Source organism: Oryzias melastigma, linkage group LG7, assembly GCF_002922805.2.
Source record: "Oryzias melastigma strain HK-1 linkage group LG7, ASM292280v2, whole genome shotgun sequence".
In the NCBI taxonomy this organism is placed as follows: Eukaryota; Metazoa; Chordata; class Actinopteri; order Beloniformes; family Adrianichthyidae; genus Oryzias; species Oryzias melastigma.
Window position 1 is genome coordinate 8027386 of NC_050518.1, and position 6639 is coordinate 8034024.

Sequence of the window (6639 nt, forward strand, 5' to 3'; positions counted from 1 at the left end):
ATTCTGTTATTTGCAGAAAACATCAAGCACTTACCCATTCAAAAGGGACAGCCCACAAAATTAATTCAGTTAATTAATAAAGATGGCTTCATTTGTAGCGAGCTTCCATGTTATTTACTTGGTGTCTTGGCTGGTTTAGTCCCTGCAGACTTCTCAAATATCACAGATAAGATCTCGAGTACAATCATTTGTGTTTTCTCACATTTCTCTATTATTGGATGTTCTTGCGGCAAATGTTGTGAGCTCTAATGTGTGGAAGAAAAAACAGGCTGATGTATCAAGGTGGACAGGAGCAGCCCAGAGTTTTGACAGCAGCGTGACAGCTTAGGGAGGGTGTTATGTGCTGTTTTGAATCTGTCAGGTTTTGTCGTCACCTCCAGATTAGGCTGCCATCTCTGCTCAGACTGTGAAGATGAACTCCGAGGAGGAGGGCAGTGGAAGTTTGTCGCGCAGCTTGTTTACTGGCTGACTGGTCTTTTTTTGACTTTTTTTTGTTTTACCATTCTTCAAGACCCAACATATTAGTGTTTCTCATGGAAAAAGGCAAAGTCCACATTCATACACACAAGCGTAGAGGCCAGACGTCCCACACACAAACAGGAAGTGACAGTCAGGCTTCCGTAAAGGTCGTTGTCTTTATTACGTCTCCATTTCACATCCCCTTTGGCTCACCTTTGCCTCCCCACCGTGGCGCAGCAGTGGGCACCTAGTGGCATTTTAGAAGAGACAAACCTCCCGGAATATTTCCTGAAAAGTCACTTTAGAGATCATGCAATGAGGTCAACCACTGAAGGTTATATTTTGGAGAAGTAGGACAGCTGGAAAAAAAAAAAAAAAGTTCTTTGAAAAACAAGCATTTCTGATGCACTATTTTTTTTAAAAAAAGCTTTGGATGTCAACCAAAAATGATTAACAACTTGCACCTTATTTACTGGAGCAAATTTGTTTTAAAGATTTAAGTAAAGAATAGAATAGAAAATGCTTTATTGTTTTTGCAATGAAATTCCAGAAAGTGTCCTTGCATTCACGTGTTCAGAAAAAGTTAAGCATAACAACACAATGTACCATTTAAGGCTAGTTTAAAAAAACACAGCTCAGAAGAAAAATAAAAATAGAAAATACTGCTCTCATATTAGTCCAGTTATTGCACAAATTTCCCCATTTGTTGCACAAAATAGTCCACTTGTGGCAAAAATAAGTTTTTTTTTGCACAACAATTGTGCAAAAAAGGCGACTTTTTTGCAAAAAAGTCTGCTTATTGCACAAAATATCCCATCCATTACACAAAAAAAATCATTTTTTTACACATATAGTCCACTTATCACACAGAAAAGTATTCCTATTGCAAAACATATTCTACTTATTGCACAAAAAAGTCCACTTAATGCACAAAATATTTCACTTATTGCACAAAATGGTCAATTTATTCCACTGTAAGTCCATTTCCACAACTCACCAGCTAAAAAAAATACTCAAAAAAAATAATTTGCAGTGCAAAAACAATGCAGTTTGCAATTCTCAATTATTAAAAATGATGGGTTGGATTTGTTTAAACTTTAGTTACACTTTTTTGTACATGACACGCATAAATATTTTCCCATCCTCAAAAACTAAAAAGAAAAATAAAACCTTTAACCTTATACAAAAACTTCAGTTTGGGCTTCATGTTAATGTTCTGTTCGATATTTCCTAATTAATCTGTTGATGACTATGTTTAACTGTTCTCAATTTTTGCATGAAAAAGCTAAAGCACTTGGGTAAATTTAACATTTATTTTTTTTTACCAATTGTTGGTGTAGCTTGGGTACAATTTACCCATAATTTTTAAGACAAACATCCTATCTAGCATTTATAAGTAACTTTAAAACAATTTGATCGTCTTGTAATCTCACCCCTTCAAAATTATTTTGTATAGTGTGGGATTTGCGACTAATATTGCACCTTTATCAAGTAAACATTACATTTGTATTGTTAATTAAAAAGTCTGGCAGTACCTTCTGCTCTCAGATGTTCTGGTTTTGTTTCTCTCTGGATCTTTGGTAAACCACTCCTCATGTGTCTGAGGTTGACCCGTTAGCATTCAGTAAACATGCTTAATAAGGTGTGTTCTGGTGACTGAAGCGCTGGTCTCATCCAGCACCCAGCCTTAGCATGGCAGGAAACCTAATCAGAGTCATTTCCCTTCAATTAGTGAGTGATTAACGCCAGGTCAGAAGCAGCTGCGTGACCTTCTGCCCACCAAATGACTTCACACAGATCAATGGAGCTTCAAAGCAGGCGGCATCAGCAATTAACGCTGCATCTGGGAGAAGAGCAGCGGTACCTTCTCTTTACCCGCATGTGTCACGTCTTGTTTTTTAACGCCTTACTGTTTTAGTGGCTCAAAATTCAAGTTTTGTTTCACTCCAAAGCTGGTGGATGACTTCTTGTAAATTTTTAGAATTATTTATCCAGATTTTTCTGCACGTACACCACAATCCAGAAATATCAGTGTTACTTGATTGTTTAAAATACTTGTACCTGTAAAAAGCTGTCCATAAGTAAAGAAGCACACAAAGGGTTTACCACAATTTTACCAATAAAGAAAACTAAAAGTAGAACATTTAAAAAATGTTGTAAATGTTTGAAGAAGGATCATTCAATACATTTTCAAAAAATTTAAAAAAAAATATTTCTTCAGTCCTTCTTCAGTTTGCAATCTCTACAATCACATATTTGCTTTTTTACTCCACTCTATCTGAACTCTTTCTATCGTCTGTGATAAAAGCACATCTCCTTTCAGGACCTCTTAGCTGTCCAAACTGCCTAAACATTATTATCCCAGTGCTTTACACTCTTTAATCAGATTAGTTACATGTGGTTTCCCACAAAAAACTAGTAAAATATAAACAAAAGTAAAAAAAAATAAATAAATCAATAAAAAAAAGAACCAGTAAAATGCAGAGCTTGAGAATAAAAAAAAATTTAAAAATTAAGATTTACTGTTATCTATTAATACATAATTATTATTACTATTAAAAAACGTTTTTTATGTTTTTTACGTTTATTAAAATTATGTTTGTATGTCACATCACGGGTGTTATTTTTCATAAATGCTGTTGCTAAAAGTTTGTTGAAAAAACACTTGACTTGTGAGTTTAAAGTTCCATTAGTTGTCATACATCATAAAATTTGACCCATCCCTTGGGGGAGTGGTGAGCTGCAGACACATCCGCGTTCGGTAACCATTTACCCCCAATTCAACCTCTTAATGCTGAGTGTCAAACAGGGAGGCACTGGGTAACATTTTTAGAGTCTTTGGTATGACTCGGCCAGGAATTGAACTCATGATCTTCCAGTCTCAGGGAGGACACTCTACCACAGGGTCACTGAGCTGGTCAAGTTATTTATGATTTAAAACTTTTCCTTCCTGACCTTTTTTTCTGTTTCAAGTTATAAAGTTGTTGTAGTTTTATAACTTAGACTTTAATTTTAATTTTTATTTAAGATAGATGTTGTTTTTTTTATCTCAATAAATTGAATCAAACATGTTTTTCAGTTGTCTGTTTGCACACACCTGAAAGCCTGTCATGAAGTTTGTGTCGACTCGATGAAGAAGCTGAGAAAACGAGTCTTCATGTGTGCATGAATATCCTTCAAGGATGTTATGTAACTCTGTATCTTCCAGCTGTGTGCATGTATTTATGTGTGCACTCTTGATAATGTCCCGTCCTTCTCCTGCTATCAGCTTTAATGCCTTGTGCTTTCCATCTCATCCTGCTCTGGATGTCCGTGCTCTCGCTGCGGCCATTTGCCTCACAGCCCCCCCATCTCTCAGCTTTTTAAGCTGATGGAATTGTTTCCCTTTCTCTCTTTCTTTTGCTGACTAAATGCTTTTCCTGCAAGTCAGGCCTTTAAGTTGTTCTTTCGGAAGCGCCGCACCTCCCTCCTGCCTCATAGATCATCTCATCGCTCCTGCCAGTCTGCCAGCTGACTCACTTACGGTTCGGCCGAGCACAAAGGAGAGTAAGTGGTGAGCTTTCTGAAAGGACAGGTAACACAGATCCCTCTTATGAGAGTGGATGTCAGTAAAAAGATTGTCAAGTAGTGACTTTTTTGAGACAAAGGTCTCCTCTCACAGATTCATGCAAAGTTACTGTACGGAGGTGAAAAAAATGATCTCAACCGATCAATTTCAGGACGACTAGTGATCATGGACGCCCATTTTTCCACATCTTCCACTTCCAACTGAGATGACTGCAGCACAGACCTGCTGAGAACAGAGGCAGTTATGGATGAAATTACATGCAAAAACCATAATTAGTGTTAATTACTCCCCAGTGTAAGATTTCATTGAAGTCTTTTGGTTTCCATGGTAATCTTAATGAACGTAGCTACATTTGTCCTTATTTATTTATTTATTTTGTATTTCTTTGAACAGGGACACTACACATAAATGAACATTAGTGTAAATGTGCCGGTGTTCGCTGTGCTCTAACTTTAGGTGTTGGTTTGGAACAACAAACACCAAAAACACACAAAATCAACAGTAAAAAGAACAAATAAAGCAAAAAGTCACTGAGAGTTTGAAGGTTTAACACAATAGTCTCTACAAAGTTAGTTATATGTTTCATTAAATTGTTTATTTGAAATTTTCTTTCCCAGTTTCAATGTCTGATCTTAAAGATCCACTCCAATGAAATGTGTGTTTTAGTTTTTTTAAACACATTCTTGTGACATTTTTCCCATGATGGAATACATTTATAAGGAAAATTAAGATTAAAATAGCATTTCTGAGTATTTCTTTGTTAAAATCATTTTGAATCATGAGCAGACAAAAATGTAATTTGAGAACGCTTGTAGCTGCGACTTTGTCCCTTTCATTATGTCACAGAATGAGCGGTGATGATGAAGAAAATGGAAAACCAGTTCAAAGAATTGCTTTTTCATTTTATTTAAGACACAAGTACATTGTGAAAATGAAAAAGCATTTCTGTTAATCTATTTTTATTTTCAAATTTGATATTTCTTTTTGAATTGTGGTACAAATGTACTAAAGAACTTTTTGAAAATTAAATGCCAAATGCCATTTTCTTTATCATTTTAATTTTATCACAGAATGAGCGGAGTTGAACAAGAAAAAGAAAAAGTCATTCAGAGAATTATGTTTTTATTTCATTTAAGAGACAAGTAATTCAGTGACATTGTGAAAATGAAAAAGCTTTTCCAGTATTGACTTTTATTTTGAATTATGAGTCACAAACGCTTCCATACTTTTGAGCTACAGTCGGTGAGCTACAAGCTTCCTGTTTTGCTCCATTCTGATCTGATCCAGATGACTAGAACCGTCTTTGTTTTCCTCGTCTGAACCAACATCTGGCTAAAAACTGTTTAGCTGTATAGCTCCAAAACTGCTTGCTAATAGCAATTTTGTTATTTAAATGTTAGCTAGGGGGCTGTAAACTAATAAGTGTAAACCAGGACTACTCGTTCCTGGTCCTCCAGATCTACCTCCCTGACTGTTTTCCAGCTGTACCTGCACTGCTTGCTGCTGATTACCTGGATCAGGTGTGTTCATTCAATCAGAATGTAGAGACATCTGATGGAGCTAATCAGCAGCTAGCAGGGCTTGGAGATCTGGAAGACACGGGAAGTGGGGATGGGGTTGCTTCTCACCAACAGTCCCACCTACAACTAGAGGTAAATTTCTAATGAACTCCTGCACACTCAGATTTTTACATTTTGGCTACAAACTGCACAATTATAATTAAAAGACCATTGTGAATGCTTTTACAATAGATCAAAAGATGACCGGAGAGGGACTTTAACTTCTGAACTTTTGTTTAACCTTCAAGCTTCTCTGAAAAAAAAGGAAAATGTCAGTCTCACCTTTAATGGCACCAGCGGTCATTTACATCATTCGTCTAAATGCCAGGGAGTTCCTCACACACCAGCAGCAGATGGGCGCCGTGGCACCCTCAGGCTGCAGAGGTGCAGGATCAACCAGGAACGAGCGGGGATTCCTGACTGGACGGACGTGCAGCTGCCCCAGTCTTTTAGCTTTATTTTTAGGAGTGTTTAACTGTGCTAATTGGTTGACTGCGTTTTAACGTCCGTGTGATCAAAGTCACAGTGAGAACAGTGTGTTAACATTAACAGCATGCTGACTTTATATTCTGTGTGGGATGATAACAAGAAAACGTGTCTAGAAAACCCATTTTTAAAAGGTTACTTGTTCCCTGAATTTTCTATTTATGGATTTTTTTCCTCCATTGTTTATTCATATTTGCTTTGGGGCACTACAGACTCCAAAATACATCTACTATAATTGTTAGCAGTATCTTAAAAACACGAGGGGTAAAATGTTCAACAGTCTTCAGGCATAAATAAAAAAGGCTGGTCTTAAATTTTAAGAGTGTGAAATCGAGCATGGTAATTGTTTAGAGGATCTAAAGGGTTTTTTGGGGGGAAAAAGGGAATAGTTTGCATTAGAAAGTCCCAGTTCACAGGCACAGCTCTTTCAAAGCAAATGAGAGCTAAGTTTTGCATTTTTGAATTTTGGATGAGCTGCAGGCGAAACTCAGATGACTGACGGAAACATCAATTACTATTAATCGTAGTGCACGACATAAAAGCATGTAAAGTAAAAGATCTCTCTCA